Here is a 20,801-nt window from a genome sequence, read left to right as displayed (position 1 = left end):
ACTCAGAAACAGTGAAGGCCAAAGCTGTTTTTCTTGCAACTGTTTGTATTTGAAGACCCTATTGAAGAGTCAGAAGAGGTTTGATACACCAGAGTCACTTTATCGGCTCAACTAAACACAGTTTTTCTGTTAATCAAAGTAAATAAGTTACTGATGAGGAGGCAATCAGCAAGGTTTCCTTGAATAGATGCTACGTTTTGTGCTTTGTTTCTGCCATCAAAAGTCAAAACTAAATTTAGAAAATGTAAGATTGTGGACGGACAATTAATTGGAATGTTGCTGCTTGATTTGTTATGGACTGAACTCTATAATTGTATTTGTAATTTAAATGTTTCTTTCTCTTTTATTGACAGGAACGGCCAGCTCGTGGTGTTGGTGGTGGACTTCCCGGGTGGTGGTACTACTTCTGGGTTTGGTGCACGATTTCTTTTATTCTTGCTATTTTGTTTGATGCGTTTCTTTTTTTTTTTTTTTTTTAAGGTCACTACCCTGATTTGCGCTGCCATCTGAGTTGAGTTACAACTCTCTTTTAATGTGCGAGTGGTTTTAAATTAATACACCCTCAGGGGGTATAAATAAATTTAAACTTAACATTTTGGGCAAAACCTTTATGCGGATTAGTTTTTGAAAGATCAAAGCCTCTTTTAGCGGATAATGAAAAATAAAAAAAATTTAAAGGCACGTGGAGCCTTTGTTTACAGAGCGAGCCGAGGTCGTGGCAGCTGGACCCACCGGTGGGTCCGTCGGGTTCTAAGGGTTAAAACAATTGTGCGGTAAATAAAATTATTGACTTGTGAGAGATTGTCTCTAGCCTAACTTTAAGTGGAGTCATTGCAAACAATTATCTTTTTTAAAATACTGGTTTTAAATTTAAGTTGCCGATTTAGATCTCGCTGGTCCCGTCACATATGCACCCAGATATCTGTGACGTATAACTTTGGTAACCATGGGAACATTGTACCTGTGAAATACAATTAAACCATCGTGTTTATGTTAATGATCTACATTGAAACTGACATTAGCTGCTTTTATTTTGTAAAGGATGAGACTGATGCATAAGCAAACTTGCGTCTTCATTCAGGTTATCGGTTCATTCTATCCACACCCTCATGTACAGAATATCTGAAAATAAAAACACAAACACTGAGCTGCATCACTTCCATGACTCGTTCTCGTTCCTCAGCTCTAGGTTAACAGAGCACACCCAGTCTTTCACCTACAACTGTTTCTCCATCGTTTTAAACTAGAAGCCATGTTTGCTGTGTCTCAGCAGGAATGATTTTGTGAAGTGAAAGTAATTTCAGATTACACTGGCTTTTCAATATGCTAATTGGCTTCAGGAATGTTGTTTTCTCATATTTAAGTGATGGACTGCAGTATCTAAAAATAGACTCCAGATTGGGTCATGAAAAACTCATTCCTCTGTTTTGTGGGTTCAGTATGTCAGTTTCAGGTCTGTAATGCATACAACACAGAATTTTTACTTGATGTTAAAAATTGCAATTTTCTAGTTTCCAGCTGGAAAAATACAATAGAATGTAAAGTGAGCAAAAATAACTTGGTTAAACCTGAAATATTAACAAAGCCATTTCTTGCCTAACAATGGATAATTTCATCCATCCATTCACCCAACCATGAGGAGAGACTAATATTTTATACCAACAGAAGCTACATAAGATCATCTATAACTTAAATACACTGGAGACTGAACTCAAACCTTTGTACTTGTTGGATAAAAATGCCTAAGAATACTTTTGAAGTCCAATTCTCTCCAACTACCTTCTGGCTCCTCATCTGCTTCCTGCTGAATATTTCACTCCAACTACTGAAGGCAGGCTGTGTCTCTGCTTCTGGAGCAGGACAGAAATGTCATTCTTTTCTTTCCCCCAAATATTTCACACAATAACTCTGGCTTGGCGTGGTTCTAGGACAGGGCAAAACTGGCACAACGATGAAAACTTGTATGGAAAATACAAGTTTGGAAAATACAAATGACAGAGTTCATTCTTAAAAAGAGCTCAACTGGGATTTTGTCATGCATGCAATGTTCTCAGTAAAACTGTAAAGTGAGCAAAGAACTGAAAGATTCTGTGTATTGAGCATTTTCTGAGAGAACTTTGAAAAACAAAAAATAGGAAAAGCCTATTCATATTCTTTAAAGGCAAACTCCCAAGATAAAATATCAGACAAAGCAATGCAACATGGCATACAACTAATTTAAATAAGATGCATTCTTTGACAGTGTAGGAGTGGGTTGACTTGGTTTGGACTGAAGACTGTATGACGATGAAATTTATAGATGTTGGTCTGATATCAGTTTGTATCGTCCTCTGTTGATCAGATGTTAGACTTCTGTCAGTTCAAGAATTTTCTACAGAAGAAAATATCGGGGGGGGTTTGGGGGGGGAGTTTCTTTGCTGTAGCGATGTATCTTAGCAAAATGCCACATTTGTAAGGAAAATGTGTTGGTAGAGTTGAGTATGTGAGTTGCACCTTGGAAAAAACTTGTCAAAACTTCACTACCGATGTCAAACACCATTTGGTGTAGGCAGTGTCATGGAGCAACTCAACAATGGATTGACAAGGATTGTGATCTAAAGGCAGAAAAACTTACGAGTTTGCATTTTGATCTGGGAGCTTTTTCCTTTGCATGAAAGGAGCGCCAGCCTGAGAGGAGGCTGTAAGGCAGGGTCGGTCCTCGAGGGCCGGCGTCATGCATGTTTTAGTTCTCTCCCTGGTGGTAGTAAAAACCTTTTCAGAAGGTCAATGTTCCTCTTGGGCCTTCTAATGAGCCATCATTTGATCCAGGTGCATTAAACCAGGGAGAGAACTAAAACATGCAGGATGCCGGCCCTCGAGGACCCACTTTGGGCACCCCTGCTGTAAGGGGATGTTGGGGGGGGGGGGGGGGACAGGCGTCTTCACTAAAGGTCCTCATCTGTCCAGTGGTGATTGTCTTCAAAAGGACAACGCTGCAGTTCAGCCTTTAGTTATATTGGGCCTGAGTGCAGCGCTCCACACAGCGACCTGTGACCTTTCACTAACAACTGCACCCACCTGCTGTGTACATCTCTACCCACAATGGTAAGTCATCAAGAACATCAATAAGATCCAACAATAACATTTGTGCTTCACTTTTGGGTCCTTTTTGTATACTACTACTTCTGGTTTTGATTGTTTCTGGTTTATGCTCTCAAACTTTTAACAACCTGTGCGTTTAAATGTCATGGTCAATAAATTTCCCAATCTATCGCTTGTCTCTCACTCCTGTTTTTCCCATTGCAAGCTGGTTACAAAACAGCAGCATGAAATTTGGACACCTGTAAGACCAGGTCTTCAGTGTGTGAGAAAACACCACTGAACACATGGGCAAACCTGCATTAACAATGTGAAAAACAGGATATTACCATCTTTTCATAACCATATTCCAAACATATTTACACACTGTGTGCAAGCATAAGTAATCTGTGTTTGCACGTGTTCATTTTTGAATCACACCAGATCCCAAGCATATTAGAAACCTTCAAGTCTTTCCCACCCCTCCCCCGTCTGGCTCTCCGTCCCTCTACACACAAAAAAAGCCTTTAGAGGAGCTCAGTGTCCAATGTACAAACAAGAATCAATCCACAGCAGCCACAGATGAAAACATGAATTATTTTTAAAGAAATATGAGATGACTACTAAAGTAGCATGGTTCAGCCAAGCTTGTGCCTTATTACTGCCCAGCAGGACAGAGGAGAACATGGGATGGTATTATTTCTAATGACGAATGTGCAGGTATCCAAGCAACAGATCAATGCATATTCAGTCTGTGAACAAACTGAACTGTTCCAGCTGAAAATGAAAGCTCTGTGATTATCATACAGAACATGCTGTCAAGCTGTATTTCTGTCTGAGTGCTTTTGGGTGTGAGCTGTGAGCACTGGCGGCCATGCTGCTATTTATATCTGACATTGGCAGAGTTGAGTGAGGACACTGAGTTGCATAAGGACAGACTGTAGAAGAGATGCAATGGGAAAGCTGCTGTAGGATTCATTGTTTAGCTTCAGCACTGTAAGGCAAGGCAAATTTATATGTGTATATATATATATATATATATATATATATATATTCAGTGCATATATATATGCACTGAATAAAATATTATTCAGCCATTAAAAACAAGAAATAAACCAAAAGACCAATAGTGAAAACATAAACGTTAAAAAAAGAGCCAAAAATACAACTTTTATTTGCATCTGTCAGATTTTTCACAGTATGTCTACTGGAGCTAGATCTCATGAACAGGATCATTTTGTGAAATCAAGCACCTTGTTTTCAGACAACAGGTAAAAATAACCCGTCCTGATAAAATGATTCAGGGTCTATTATCATTTACCATGATTTTAATTCCGTCACCAAGTTCCAAATATTAAACAATTAACATTATAACAGGGAGAATTTAATCTATGTTGAATTGTCAAGCAGTGGCTACATTGGCAGAACAAAAATGGAATTGCGCAACATGATACAATGCTAGAATCATCCACAATCTATTTACATGATGACTTATGAGTTGTCACTCTTTCTGACATCCATATTCTAATTTTAACATGTTCAGCTTATTCAGTGTGTAGGCACAGAAGCTTTTCATTAGAAGTGGTTAAACTCCAGCAGATAACAGCTGCAGTCTATGGGGGTGATGTAGGGAACAACATCCAAGCATTCAGTCTCAGAAGTCATTGGTAGCCACTTAACCTCCGACCCTTTTCTTTTTAATCTTTAGCAGTTCGCTTTGTTGTGACAAGCAGCAAGTAATTCTCCACAGGGACTCATAGAAGGTCTGCTCAGTCTGCGTGGCTCTTTAATTTCCTAATGAGTTACATGTCCTGCTAAACTCATTCATCATCGCTGGAACACGGGTTGATATACCCAGAAACCCAGTATTCTCTCAATGTTGGAGCCAAGCAAATCCAGTGTATTATGTTGAAAACAAAATTGCATCATACAGTGGTAAATGTTCCACATTAACACACCAGTCTTCATCTGTATTCCATAAAATGTCAATTTAGTCCCACTTTATGTAAGTTTTTTTCCTCTACATGCAGCCAGGAGGTTCAACACGACTGAAAACATAAAACAAACCATCAGAGAACCAAATTTTACAACCCTCAAAATAAAAAAGCTGGCCGTACTATATTACAGAATCACCCAGGGAAACAGTTTATTCATAAAACATGTTACACATTTCCCTTCAGTGTTTGTTTCAACACTATGAACCAGTTGAATGTGTTTGTTTGGACTTCAGTTGAATAAAATTGAACATAATTCAAACCAAGACTTCACTAATCCTGACGGGAAATTAGATGTCAGAGTTTCTACATTTCTTCAAAGCGTCCTTGTCGCGGATATAAAGAAACATTTGACTAAAAGCGCACTGTTGGATTACTGTGCTTTGAAGGATGCATAGATGCTCATTTTGTCTTTAAGAACAGCTCCTCCAACAGACGGTAAATGGACTGAACATAAATAGTTTTGTCAGTCATGTTCCGCCGGCTCTTACTGTCTTGTTCTAAAAAACCTGACCTGCAAAGTTATCGGAGAGTTTTCATGTGTTTCTGCTGGTGACCGGACTCTGACTTGTGCTGAAAGGATTTCCTTTCAGCACAAGTCAGCACTAATACTTTGGGTGAAAGTATTAGTAACATGCATTACTGCAGAACATCTGAGACAGGAGGGAAAAATCTTCATGGTGAGGGCAACATGATGGACTTTACACTGAAGGAGATTTTTCAAATTTACCAAAATTCATGGCACAACCATAATCCTGTGTGAACACGCTCTCAGTAACAGAATTGCACTAAGATTTCATAGAGGGTTATCTATGAATTTCATCACCTGCTGCTGCTCTCATGTTTTTTGGCATTAATTTTATGCTAAAGTTTTTCTACTGTAAAACCTAAAGTTGTATTCTGCATATACAAGCAGAACATGATTATTTTTTGAAGTAATCCAGTCTGGTATCATGGACGTTGTGTGCTGTAGCCATTGTGTTTTCTATGCAGCTTAATCCCTGGATCAATAACTGAAGCCTCACTTTTACTCTTCACAGTGGCCTCAATCTGTCGCATGGCATCATGTCAACGCCTGCTTGCACACATTGCCACAATGAATAAATACTGACTCAAGAACAAGCCACGGTGCTTTAAACCACTGTTGCATCACCCATGTATTTTTGACAATTTGTACATTGGTATAATTTTCCAACTATGGCATCAGATTTCCCATCATCTTTGGGTGAAATTTGCCTTGAGGCAAACTTTGCACTTATTTGCATGCAGATCAATCCCTCGTAACGTTGCTCTGTAAGATCTTTGTTTAGTAACAGTAACATTGAATGGATGTTCATTGAAGCTGGTGCAACAGGATGCTGCAAACAATTACAGCAAATCTTTTCACCATCTTTGGTTCACTGTAGAGACACTTTTTAGTAACTGAATGAATGAGAAGAAATTCAGTGTCTCATTTTGCCAGCCAAGAATGAAAGATATCAGTTCACCTGTCACAGCCGAAAAGTACAATACCGTAAGGCAAGAAAAGTTTACATGCTTGCATCCAAGCTAATCCAAGCTATTTTTTCCATATTTCCATAGATGTCACAGGAGGAGTACCTCAAGATTCAGTCCTAGGACCTCTCCAAGTTAATATCTACATGCTCCTAATAGATCAGGTTAAGAAAGGATTTGTTGCTACAGCAATGCAGATGATACACAGTTCTACATTACGATATCACCAAGTGAACACATTGGTGTTCACATGTTTTTTATTAGAAAAAGCATGTGTATATTTTTTCTAATACACATGATTAGAAAAAACCCATGCGTGTGTGCTGTGGTGGTGCCGGGGTTAAGCACAACCCATGTATGGAGGCCTTAGTCCTTAATGTGGCTGTTGCAGGTTTGATTCCCAGCCTGGCAACATTTGTCACATGTCTTTCCCCATCTCTCATTACCAACTTTCCTGTCAATTAACTATCAAATAAAGGCCACTAGAGCCGATTAAAAAAAAAAAAAAAAAACCATGCTGAATGTTTAAGTTCTGTCCCTGGTGGTCGTATCAACCTCCTGCTCTTCTTAGGCCTCTAATGAGCCACATGGATCCGGGGAGAGAAATAAAACAGGATGCTGGCCCTCATGGACTGACTGTGGAAACCACTAGTCTAGGCCAAAGTTTCTGATATTAATTTCAACTAATAACTGCATAATTGTTTTCTGTATACTAATGGATGTCAGTGATGTTCTCATCTACTGATGCCTTTGTGCATTTTCTTTTTCATGCCTTACTGCCTGGAAATGAACTTTAAAAGGGGCAGTATTTTTTTTTTTTTAGCTTTACATCATGTTATAAGTAAAAACATACCCGGAGTGTTGCTTTGATTCTTTCATGCATATTTGAGAAATCCTTCAGTCTCCCTTGGCAACCGTTCAGCTGTGATAAATGCCTGGATGGAATTTCCAAGCTGCCACCTCGCAGAGCAGTACTCCATCACTGAGCTCCTTCAGACTAGCCAGCAGCAAATAACAAACATCTGGTGGGATGGCGCATCTGCTGATATTATTTTACAAGCTACTTCTCAGTGAAATCCTGGTTAAAAAAAAAAAAAAATTGTTAAAGGGTTAACAGAGGAGCCATGTTGTGATGACTTCCTGAAGGCAGAGTTTCAGAAAGAGCAGGAGTTTTTAAAGAGCCCAATTTCAAGGCATTTATATTACAAAATAAAACTTGTTTAAAGTCATATTTGACATGTATTTAACATATTTCTAACAATTGAAGGTAACACAACTACTTGATTGTGCTATAAAATAACACTATGTGAATGGAAAACACATAATACCGCCCCTTTAAAACTTTTCTACACAGTGTACAGAGTTTTCTCTAGATTGTATGACTGACAGAGCTAAGTTAAAAGTCTCAGGCACCTTCATCACCACTCTTCCTCTTCTTCCCCTTTAACTCCATCTGTGAAGAAAATACCACAAAAAGAATTGATTTGAAGCAGTAGTGTTGGTTTTTACTAAGAGGTAAATCAGTGTCTGATTCAGTGACGACACACAACGTCTACTTCTATAAATAAAAGTAGTTCCTGTCATGGAAGCTGGTGCAGCTGTACATGTGCCTGTGCTGCTCTGCTGTTCCTGCTGCTGGCAAAGATCTCAGCCTGTTCCATGTATGCTCTCCACTTCTGGCTTGCTATATCTGGTCCCCTCACTCTGTACATGGCTTCTAGTCTATGTATCTCTTCCTGTGTGTGTGTGTACAAGAACATATGTGTGTGTGCCCTCCTCAAACATTCACTCCCGCCTTCCAGCACGTTTATCATTCATTCATCAAATTACTTTGTGTTCCTCCTTGCCTTCACATGGCCTCAGTCACCCTGTCTCTTCACCAACCCACAGCTTCTCTCCACCTGCACTACTTTTAGACTGCAGAGCTTCAGGCTACTATATCCTCTCTTTTTCCATCTTAGAGTTTCAGAAAAATAGGTGATGAAAACTAATTCCAAAACTATGCACTGTTTTTCACATTTTGTCTAGGTCTGGGAATTTAATGACTTAATTTGGATTAATTGATTATGTCTTTTGACCTACCAGACATTTCCAAAGTCATGACAGAGACAGTAACAATGGTCAACAGCCAAAAAATTTCATGGGTTTGTTTAAACTGTTTTAGGGTCATGTTGATGAGCTGAATCCAAAAATCACATTGGTTTTGCTCAATCAGGTGAACTTTATGAACTATGGAGCAACATGAGCATCAAAATGCAGGACTTGTTTCCACATCTGGATTGGTTTCCTGAGAATCTGCATTATGAGTGATGAGCAAGAGGAGAGGTTCCATGAGGACAGAAAAGAGATGGAGACCTAATGTTAAATTTTCATGTACATACTAGGGATGCTCCAATCAGGATTTTTGCTGCCGATTTCAATGCCAATCACCCATAAAGCCAATCTCTGCCGATCACCTGGATTAGCTGTTAATTTTTCTCTTTATGTATAAATGCTGCTATATAATCTGACAAAATGGAAAAATTATCTGGCAATAAATTCACCTGATTTGGACATAAACCTGCAAAATTTTGCAGGCACAATGCAGCAGCTATTCAGTCCAAAGGACAACTGAAAAACTTACAATCAGTAAAACAATATTTAACAGTAAGGCTCTCTGTACCATAAATTATACATGAGTCAAATAAATTTCACAACACTGCCTATAAAAAAGAAATATTCATTCAGAGTCACATCCAGGTTACATCACATTAAACAAACCTGGGTTATTGAATCAAAACTTCCTGACAGCATGGCTACCTGATTAATGCTGGTTCTGATTCGCTGGTTCTGACTGAGCCGAGTAATTCTGCAGAACACAGGGAGGAGGCAGAGGAGATACATATTTTTTAGAGATTATCTAGCTTATATTATTACATAGCAAACATTTTAATACACATGTAAAATCTTTTTTGTTTGTTTATTTAAGCTACAAGCTGGAGCTTAAAGTAGATGTTCGGTGTGAGAGTTCACTGCGGGTGGAACAGAAGCAAAGCTTCGTCTGTGAAGCGGGAGCAGAACATAAGGATGAGCAGCCACATGAGATTGTGATTGACAGCACTAAAAACTCTCCTGTCTCTGATTAGTTGTTTCTTAATATTACTGAGAGAAGGCAGAGGAAATAGATTTTTTATTATCTCTTTTATTATTTTTATTATTTATAATACTACTGTCACAACATAATGGTGGTCTCTGTCATCCTCTGAGCTCGGGTCCTCTACCAGAGGCCTGGGAGCTTGAGGGTTCTGCGCAGTATCTTGGCTGTGCCTAGAACTGCACATTTCTGGACTGAGATGTCTGATGTTGTTCCTGGGATCTGTTTTAGCCACTGCTCCAGTTTGGGGGTGACTGCCCAGAGGGCCCCGATGACCACAGGCACCACTGTGGTCTTCACCTTCCAGGTCTTCTCCAGTTCCTCTCTGAGGCCCTGGTATTTCTCCAGTTTCTCGTGCTCCTTTTTCCTGATGTTGTAGTCATTTGGTATTGCTACATCCATCCCCGGTCACCGCTGCAGTCAGAGGTATGAAATTAATTAACATTTAAAACCCCCCACTCATCCATCCCCCACTCTCCCTCCATGTCGTCCATTGTTGTTGTCGTCGTAGTAGTAGCTGTTCTTTATTAAATTGGCAGTTAGCAATCAACCAGCTCAAACCACATTGTTTAGTTTTAAAAATAATGACATCTGGCACTGCTTCGATGGCGCCCTCAGTGTAATGCAAACACAACAGAGCTGGAACCGTTCCGTACCGTACCGTACCGTTCCATTCCGTGCAGTGCGAAAGCACCTTAAATGTTTCTTGGTTGTCAGCTAGAATTCAAGATTGCAGTTTTGTTATGTAATATATAAATGTCACAAATTGATGTGACATCACATCAATGTCACATCAATTGATGTTTTCATTCAAATTCATCAAGTTTGAATGAAAACAATTTGTGTTTTCTTTTTCAAATTGTGAAACTAGGAAAAAAATATAAAAACATAAAACATTTATACCAGTAATCAAGGAAAAACGAGTTGCTTTTGAGTGAGTGATATTTTCTGAATATTATATATGTGACAGTTTTGTCAATTCGTCCTTTCATAAACACTAGTGCTGCGTTTATGACACAGCCTTCAACAAATTAGATGGTGTTTACTGGAAATTATTGGTCAGTGTAGAAACCGTGCAATTAGCTCCTCTGCTGGTTTATCAGTCACACAGCAAAGCACTGGACAGACTGTACAATTTACAAATATTGTTTTGTGGTTTTTTGACAAGAAATATTTTAAATGAATTTAATGCAAATTACTTTCTACGCTAAAAAAGTACGTTAGATTAAAATGGAGGTTTTAACCATTTTTATTGTTTTTTATTTATTAAATAAGAAATTAGAAAAATAAATGCAGATGGCACTCAAACTGAATTATTAAATTACTCTACAGCACCCTCGGGTGGTTCATAGAAAATATAGCTGGTTCACGTCATGGCGTCATGGAAACATACCAACAAACCTATCTGGCAAGACTGGCAAACATAACTCAAGGTCCCCACTTAGTTTTTTGTGAAAAGTCAGAAAGAGCAGGATCTTCTTAAAGAGACAGAGGCACAATTTCAAGGTGTTAAATTGCATCCATCCATTTTCTGTACACCCTTGTCCCTTAGCAGGGTCAGGAGGGTTTAAATTGCAAAGACAAATTTCTTTTAAGTCATATTTGATTTCACATTTTCACAATAACTGAAGGTAACCTAGCTACTTGATTGAGGCACTATGTGTTACAGGTCCCGGGTGTCAGAACTGCTGTAACAGAGTTGACACAATCTGAAGAGAAAATAAACAAGGAGTCAGCAATGACGACCAGTGCTGCTGTTGACATCCAGATCAGATTGCGTTTTTTTATTCGCTGACTTGTATTAGTAAACAAACTGAGCTCAAATACAAAGAAAGAACTAAACCTCTGATTGTAACTGTGGTAACTCAAAAATCAAACAATGAATATTATTCTTTGCACTTTTACAAAGTAAACTTGACAATCCCTTTGAAGCCACTTTGAATCTCTTAATGTATTCCTGAAATTATTGAGACAGTTATAGTCGATAACCGATATGTACTGATATTGTATGCATTATGTTACAGGTCCCGGGTGTCAGAACTGTTGTAACAGAGTTGACACACAATTTTAGCACTTGAAGCTTCGGAGCTCACTCCAAAGGTTCAACCTCAAAACGCATGTAAAAGAGAACAAGTGTCTGTCCACAGAAATGGACCATAAAAGTGTTGGAGTTTATCCGACCTACAATACATTCCCTATTTTGGGAAAAGGACACTCAATTTGCTTTAACAGCCAACACTAAAAAGAACAAAACAAAGTAAAACTTATCCAACATGGAGATGTTGGGATATAATGGCCCTCCATGGAGATGTTAAGATCCAACGGCCCTCAGAGCGAGCCAACGCCAACCTCGCCTAAGAAAACCAGCCAAGCGGTGCACAAAACCAAACTGCACGACCTATTCTGGTTAATCAAGATGTTAAGTGTCCTACACGGTAGCCTTGGTGCTTTTCCCCAACCGCATAGTGACCTGAAGAGAAAATTCGCCTAAATAACAAATTTTTTAGGCGAATGCCAAACCCATCACAGACAGACTCTAATTAGTCTAGCAACACCAACACTTGGTAAAAGCCCTGGAGTATTTATTAATGAACTGCAGAGTTTCAGCATGAGCTGCTGATGAGACTGGAGAAGTAATGGGTGTGAATTTAATGCTGTTTTTTTTTTCAGAGAACATCTGACATCATTATCTGCTAAAGGAAAAATAACAGGAAAAATGTACAAAAAATACAAAAAGGAAATTAAAATATTTTTTTTTCTCTCCAAACATGATACATGCTTCGCAGTTCAGTCTCTATTTGACTCACTTCAGTAATCTACTGTTCTTTGTGGAGTGAACAGTAAACCCAGGAGACTCAAGCTTCTTTGTAAATAGGCAAAGACGTCTGACTAAAGTCAACATTAACAATAAAAGAGGACAGAAATGTATTAGGTAAGATTTTGGGGGAAATAACTTAATATTTTAAATGAATGTGTGAAATTGTTACTGAAAACATATTGGGAGACAAAAGAAGAACATAAGCCAATCAATTGAGATGATCTGGATTTTGACTTCTGCCATCTGAATCCCACCTCTAATATATGGAACAAAACACATCATGTAGAAAACGGTAAGAGCTTCAACACATAGCAGGGATTAAGTTACACCTTCCCTCTCTCCTCCTCAGAGGGAAGCTTTCGCTCACTGAGGTTATGAAGGAGTTTCTTCTTGCAGGAGCAGATATAGTTATTAATGAACTGATGTTGACTTTGTCAGTGAACTCAAAGACAGATATGATACACAAGAGCTTAAGGTAAAGAATAATCCAGTTCCACAAAAAATCTAAAGTAAGCAGGAAAAGGAAATCATCAGTCAGATGTCAAAGAAGTGCATTATTAGATTTTCAAAGTCAAAGCAGACTTTGCAAAGATGAAGTCAGAATGTTGCAGACTTTGTGGGAATCAAAACACACACAGAGGAGAAGTCTCTTTGTGTTCTTCATCAGTTCTGGACAGAAAAAACACAAAATGCTGGAAGACATTTTTCACAGATTACACAAATTCTGCATTACTATCCTGTCTATTTAGAATTGAAAAAAAGCCTACTGCTATTAATAGTAGCTTTAAAAATGGTAGAAGGTTTTTATTCTTGGTGATTTCCATCAGATTAAAGCTTCAAATCTTTTTCAACATGAAGAGAATGCTTCAGAGTTGGAGAAGTTAATGACATCTAAGTAAGGTTACCGATGACAACTTCAAAAAATTGTCACTAGCTCTTTATGAGAATCCTGGGCTAGAAAACAATGCAGGAATAGAGTGTCATGCTCTAACAAGAGTGTTTAATGTCTGTTTCTTTAGATCTATAAATAAGTGCACTGATCAGGCAGCAGCAGCTCCCTAGACTCTGAGTGAAACACACACACGCACACACACACACACACGCACACACACACACACACACACACACACACACCTACACACACACGCACTTCTCACTCTACGAGACAGCCACAGTTTTACACTTGTGTTTTGGCTTCACCGCCATTTTTTTTCTCCCTTTGAGTTTTTCCTCAACTTTTTCTCCCTCCTGTTCTGCTTCTATCTCAAATGTACAACCTGCATTCATTCAGCATTTGCTCCGGAATGGAACCATGGAATTGTAAAGCTTCTGTTTTTCCTCGTCACCTGTACTTGACTGTACATAAGGCTGTGTATGTGCAGAACGCATGCATAAAGTGATGTGCTGTAAATAGTTTTAACATAAATTATTTTTCAGTAGAATTTATTAGCATTATATAGAAAGTTTATTGACAAAACATACACACTCTACTAGTGTGTTTGCATGTGTACACAATATTGTTATTTTTGATGTTTTTAGTTCAATATATCAGAACTGTGATCATCAGGTGTTTTTGTGGTTTTCCTTTGAATTATTTTGCTAAAATGTTGGACAGAATTTGGGCAAAAATTAAAGGTTTCTACAAAATACTTTAATAATGTATTTCATTACATGATAAACAGACACGATAGTGAACCAAAACATATTTGTGCATATGTTTCGTAAATTAAAGTAGTGCAAAAAGTAATCATTTGACAGCTAATCAAAACAATGTTTTTTGAGGTAGAGTTGAGAAACTACAAAAAAAATTGAAGTAAATGTTCAAGAGGGAATCTGAAACTGAAGCAGAAACATATACTGACTTGGTACCAATATTATTCATATTTTGGATCAATCTGTCCACCTCAGTATGAAAGACATTACCTCTTGTTTTCAGTCTGTCTGCATATCTCAAGTTTTCTCAAGAGTTGAGGAGCATAGAAGCTAATGCTACGTCCTCTTTTCCAGTTGAACTCAAGTTGACTTTTGACTGAATAAGCTAATAAATTATTAGAGCCACATAAACACATTTTCTCACAGCACTAAGATTATATGAAAAATTACTTCAATGTACAGATTGCTTGATGACTGCATCTTTTTGTATCCAGAAAGGTTTGAAAATAAAAAACAACTGAAACATGTAAGGTCAAACTATTTTCTGGTCCAACCTGAACCTTTTCACTTGTACATTGCTTGTTTTTTATGCAGCATCTTAATATTTCTTTCTTTTTCATACTAGTTTGCAAGCCATATTAATTTTCAGGTTGTCGTCCTGCTGTAGTACATCTGTTTGTATACCTGTAAGCTACAGCAATATTTAATTTCAGTATTACAGATACAGTATTTTGAATTTGAATTTAACCACATCAAATGCAGCAATGGAATTCAGCAGTAGTCAATCATCTGAGACCGTCTGAGCCTGTATGTGTCCTTCATTCTTTCTCCCTTTGTTTTCTTCTTTTCAGTATTACTCTGTATGTTTTCAGAGTCTTGTTGGCGTCAGCTCTCCTGCCCCACCCAGCAGTCCATCTCTCCTCGTTGCCCCAGGCTTTTATATAATAGTCTAATCCAGTCAAGTCTCAGATACGCCCCATGTTTTATTGGGACATGCACTTAGGGGAATCACTTTCTCTGACTTTGGCACACCGCATCAACCCAACCCCCAAACTCCACACACCACTAGTGCTCCATCTGTCACACACAAGCTGCTCAGAAAATGCTATTCAAGAGCAGCCATATTTCAAATACCTACCATTCCCATCCACCACTGAAGATGGGGAGCCTCCCTATTATGCAGAGATGTTTTCCACTCTCTTTAAAAACCCTAGTAATGAACTTTTGCTAAGTCACAACAATCATCATTTTCTGTTACTTACAACAAAGAGTTTGTGAGGGTGAAAAAAAAAACCTTCTCTCCAACAGAACCTGAGTTAGAAACACCAACTGCCTCAAAGTTTCTAACTCCAACTTAACTCAAAGATTGGAGTTAGGCAACAAGAGTCAAACAAGATGGCAAGAAAGTTCTTACAATGAGACACAGAACGTCATTTCAATTGTTACTCTGATAAAATAACATTCAGCACTATTTTTCAGTTGTTTCTCATGCACACAATAAAATCATAAAATAAGAAAATGTGACGGTGAAACAGCAGCATTTTGGTGCCATTTATTTTGATCTGCAAGCAAACTGACGAACCAGTTCCTGAATCAGTCACCGTGTATGGTCCGCTTCAGAGGCTTCAAACGTCACAACCTCCATCAACACAAGCCTTGAAAATCTTCCTGGGTTACTCAACATGCGCTCCGAAACCTTGACATAGAAAACACTTCACTACCCCTAGTGTCTTTTGCAGAACATGTCCCCTTACTTATAAGGGACATGTTATGCCCCTTATAATCAATTTCTCCCATCAGTTTGTCTAAAAATGTATCCTCAGTCCCATCAACTGATGGGAGAAAGGGCATGTTATGCCCCTTACTTAAAATTTGTGTTCTTTTAGGTACCTCTGAGCTGGATTTCCCTGAGCTCCTGAGTTTCTCTCATTTGACTCCAAGTGTGATTCTCCCTCCTGAACAAACCACTGGTTATGCCTCACCTGGAAAATCCTTCAGTCATAATTCAGGATCCTCATCTTCGCGGCTAGCAGCCTGAACTTCTTGGTAACAACCATCCTTGTGCAACCGTTTTATCTTCCAAATTTCCAGCACCAACTTACTCCCAGGAAACATCAGCCTCCTCTTTCTCTAACCACCACTCAGAGCAATCACCCTGGATTCACTTTTTAGATCTTATTATTCTCCTGAGAGCATCTGCATGTGGGTCAGACATCTTAACAAAACCATGACACATTCAGTTGGATCAATGTCTAACTCTTGTGTAAACGTGCATGATGTGACTTATCGTCACACTATCTAAATTCTATAAACTGTTTTCCAGACGATAAGTCACACTTCTCTTTTTTTGTAGTTTTTCTATTCATGCATCTTGCAGTCAGGTGTGACTTCAGTCTTGTTTACCTCTTCATGATTAAGGGATTAAATGTTAATTCATACCCTCCATACCCTTGTAGTTGCCTGGGAGATTAATATTTAAAAAAATGTGCAGGCAGTTTTTTTTCTTGATGTTACCACTTCAGAGCAACACAAGCAGCATAACCGCCCTTCCATCGGAGCACCAGAGCACGGACATCGCTGGGTCCAAATCTACCAGCACAATTCCAGTCGAAGGTCGACGGTTTCTGTGAGTTTGTTGGAAAGCAGGTAACTGAACACAAAGTGTCACCGGATCACATCTTCTGGTAAAAGGTCACGGGTCATTTCTCCCATTAGCGTTAGACTCACATGTTAGTTTGGGTTGTATTTACCCAGAATGCCCTGCGCTGTAATCCACCTCCTTCTTTTGGAGCGGTCTCCGGTCTGTTTGGCGTTCACATCCCAATGACCCAAGACCCGGGTTTGTAGGGTCTTGCACACATTCACACTTCTCCAAACAAACTAGAGTTTGGCTAAACCAGATTACTAAAATACAGCATCTGCTATATGTTTTTGTACGTATGTTTAAAGAAAGGATTAGCACACACGCTTACTCTGTCAGGTAATATCTGCAGAGTTCCAGCTCTGCAGTGTTTGTGGGAAAACGGTTTACTTGGAAAGAATGATTTTGTGATCCTTTGATCTTCCTGTTTGCCTGCTTTGTTTAGCTGCTCTGGTGTAATCTGTTGGTCCCTTGAGGACAGCTTGGCCTGAAGTGACCTCAACCTTACTCCTCTGCGCCCCCGTCTCTCCCCCTCTCGCAGCAATTCATTATCTGACCTAGCCAAGCGCTCACATGTACCCTGATTCATTTTTCTGCCGTCTCTCGGCTGCACCTCCCTCACACCTTCGTCCTACCAGCTCTCAGCTGCCTGGAAATGTTGATTGTCCTTCCCGGTTTGTGCCTGCAGGCAGCTCATGCAGGTTCCGACACAAATATACACACTGGCAGGCTGAATCTTTGTCTTTTTATAGCTCAGTCTTGTTAAGCACAGGAAGCAGATCTCTCCCTGGTGAACAGTGAACATCTCCTGCAGCCCAAACAGCTTTGTGTTATATAACCAAGGACTTTTCTAAAGCTGTCTTAGGAAAGTATTTGGGTTATTTGAAGTCTGTCTTTCTCCAGCTGTGCTGTGGATGAATTATGTTGATTTGATCTTTTTTGTTTTCTCTGACCGTGTTTACTTTACACAAGCCCAGAAGAACAAGGTACATTGTGTCATTTTGTCCGACTGTAGTGTGTGTGTATCCTTCTTGAAGCCAGGCACCATAAACCAGAGCGTTTGCACATTTAACATCCCTGCATGCCAGGAGAGACATCATGATTTTTGAAAAGTAAGTTTTCAAAACGGAGGTTAGTCAAGATGTTTCCTTGATTGCCAACATGCTCCGAATATCTTCGGAGGAACCAGTGTCAAGTTGGAACACACGTTCAACCTCGGACGTTTTGTGTTAACCACAAGTGTTTCGGTTTTGTGTCTGTTCTGTTGCTGAAACGGGGCCGAGGATCCGTCAGTTGCTACCACAAATAGATGTTGCAAACGGACCTGAGATCTCCAGTGGAAACAGAAATATGCACCGGTGCATCTGCATATGGATACAGATGATAAGGTGAAGAGAAAGGAACAACAAACTGAAATATGTGGAGACTTTAAATGGAATTTAAAAAGATATAGCTAAAGAGAGCAAAGGGTTTTGTAAATCTAAATACAAATCAGAATCAATAGTTCTGATTATGTAAAGATGGATAATAAATCAGAATGATTTAAAAAGAATATTGAACATTATGTGTAATGATCCAGATGAAAACTGCCTCCCCTTCTCCACACCAGGCCCTGCTGGAACTACGCTGTGTGATTGGTCAGAGGTTTGTTGCTGTGTTGTATGCAGAAATGTGTTCAGACAGCAATACTGATATAATGCTTCAACTAGTCTGCTTCCACTATCTGATGTTTGTATCTGCAGGAGACTTGAACAAGTTTGGGGAGGCCCAAAGGTCATTTTATTTATGTCGCACATTTTCAGCAACAAGGCAGTCCAACATACTTTACATGAATTAGAAGGAAATACAAACAAAACTACAAAACCAAAATAAAGACAAAAGGTAAAAGTATAAAATTACATACTGGTTCCCCATGTTTAATAAGAATAAGAAGTAGGAGTCCATAATTCATAAACTAGTAGGGGTTTCTCTGGATTCTTCTTCTAATAAAACTAAATGTTGGTTCTCCATGCTTGATTCTTGTTCAGGGTTGTTACTTTCTAAATTTATTCTACATTTGTAAATTAATAGGAGTTTCCTTAGGTCTTGCTCTGATATTAAAAGTATAAAGCTAAATGTTGGTCTAAAGTAATAAGCTCCAACAGCAGGACGGCACTATGGAATCACAGCTTTCACCATTTCTAGAGCCTAGTCATTTAGTTCATTCATAACTCCCCACCTCTCTGTTGCAGTTTTGAAGAAGACCTCTGTACTTGAACTAGGCCTTGCTGAGGCGGAAGCTGATGTTTCTACTCTCTTTCTACGATGCGTTTGTGTGAAAATAACTGCAGCCTAAAGTAAGGAGAAAATAAACTACCAATAAATGTACATGGCTGGTCCAGAACATGTGGAAAAGAATTCAACTTATACCACAATATGTATAATCAAAAAGGACAGCAGTCTGTATGCGTGATGATAGTTGACCCCATAAAAATTAAGATTTTCATAGCAATAAAGTGGAAGCAAGTAGTTGACCAGATTTCTTCTTTACCTTGCATCATTAGTCCTTAGTATTTATATCTATTGAAGACATCCACTCATAATAATAACTGAACAATACAGCTCCACTAAAATACACACATTTCCTGTTTGGACAGACTCAGGTGGGGCAGCCAGCCGGTTTGAGTCTGAACTGACCCCAGCTGTTCTTCTTCTCTCCCAATTTCCCTGCAAGGCCAAGAAGACGCGACACTGAAAGACGGCTGCATGAGACCGAACACAAAACTGCCGCCATTGTTTCAAAAGTTAATCAAGTGGCTTCAGTGTCTCACCTCCTCCTTCCTCCCATATCGATCCCCCTCTCCACCGCTCCACTCTGCTCTGCTGGGCTCTGCATTGCCTGGCTTTGACAGCAAAGCCCTTTCACCTACATTCACTGAGAGCTCCTCAAACACACACACACACACACCTAGTATGCCTGCTCAGTCTTGTCAAGCAGAGAGCAGCAGTGCTCTGCAGTCTGCCATGGTTCCTTACAGCAGGAAAGTGTTTGCCATCTGCCTACATCCCCAAATTCTCCCTTCTCTCCTTCAGACGTGGCTGAAAGAAACAGATTCAGGTTCAGCAAACGCACTGCGCTCTCCAAGGTTAAAATCTCAATGCTACATTTTCTTGCATTCATATTTAGCTGAAGGGTAGTGCTAATCCATTTTAGTTCAGAACAAGAATCAAGCAGTCAGATAGTTCTGCTTGCAAACTTTAACTAAAATCAGTTGAGAGAGAACGGTTTGTTTAGGATCATGCAAAATCTATGCTTTTTTTGAGATTTACATCAAGTTATGTTATTCCCTCATCAAAAACACACCTGGAGTGTTGCTTTGATGTTTTCACACACATTTGAGAGAACTTTTAATCTCCCGTGGCAACCAATCAGCTGTGGACATAGCCCCGCCTTCAAGACGCAGCTCCTCCTCAGAGCTGTAGTTTCCAAGCTTCCAAACTTGTTGCTGTTTGTTTAAACATCACTGGATCAACGTGCTTCATATGAATCCATAAGCATTAAATAAATATAAAGACATCAGCCAGGAAGCTAAAACTGCTGGCTGAGTTCCCACTGGCATCCACTGTCTGACCCAAAAATTTAAAGTTCAAATTTAATGCTACAAAATATTTAGGAAATAAATGTAAACTTATGATTTTCAAGAAATAAATAAATATTTGACATATTCTCTCGCTTTCATTATGGTGGCATTTAGGAAATAGAAATAATTTTGGTCATTCTATCAGACCTAAATCAAGAGAATTTTGATCTGCTTTAACTTCAGAAAGAGGACTAAAGGTGTGTGCGTCTTTTTATTGTATGTAAACTTCTGGTTTCAACTGTACATTTAGTCTAACTGAGCAGTGATACACCAGGACACATAGATAATAACTTACTTAATGTGGTGGATCACCTCATCAAACACAGAGTGTTTGTGGTACATGATCATATGAAGGTTGATAAAAAATTATTCATTCAAACTTTTGTTTACA

The sequence above is a fragment of the Poecilia mexicana genome, unplaced genomic scaffold, assembly GCF_051168715.1.
Source record: "Poecilia mexicana isolate PSO_F unplaced genomic scaffold, ASM5116871v1 scaffold_4, whole genome shotgun sequence".
NCBI lineage: Eukaryota > Metazoa > Chordata > Actinopteri > Cyprinodontiformes > Poeciliidae > Poecilia > Poecilia mexicana.
The sequence above is the reverse complement of the archived record's forward strand: the minus strand, read 5'-3'. Positions refer to the sequence as shown.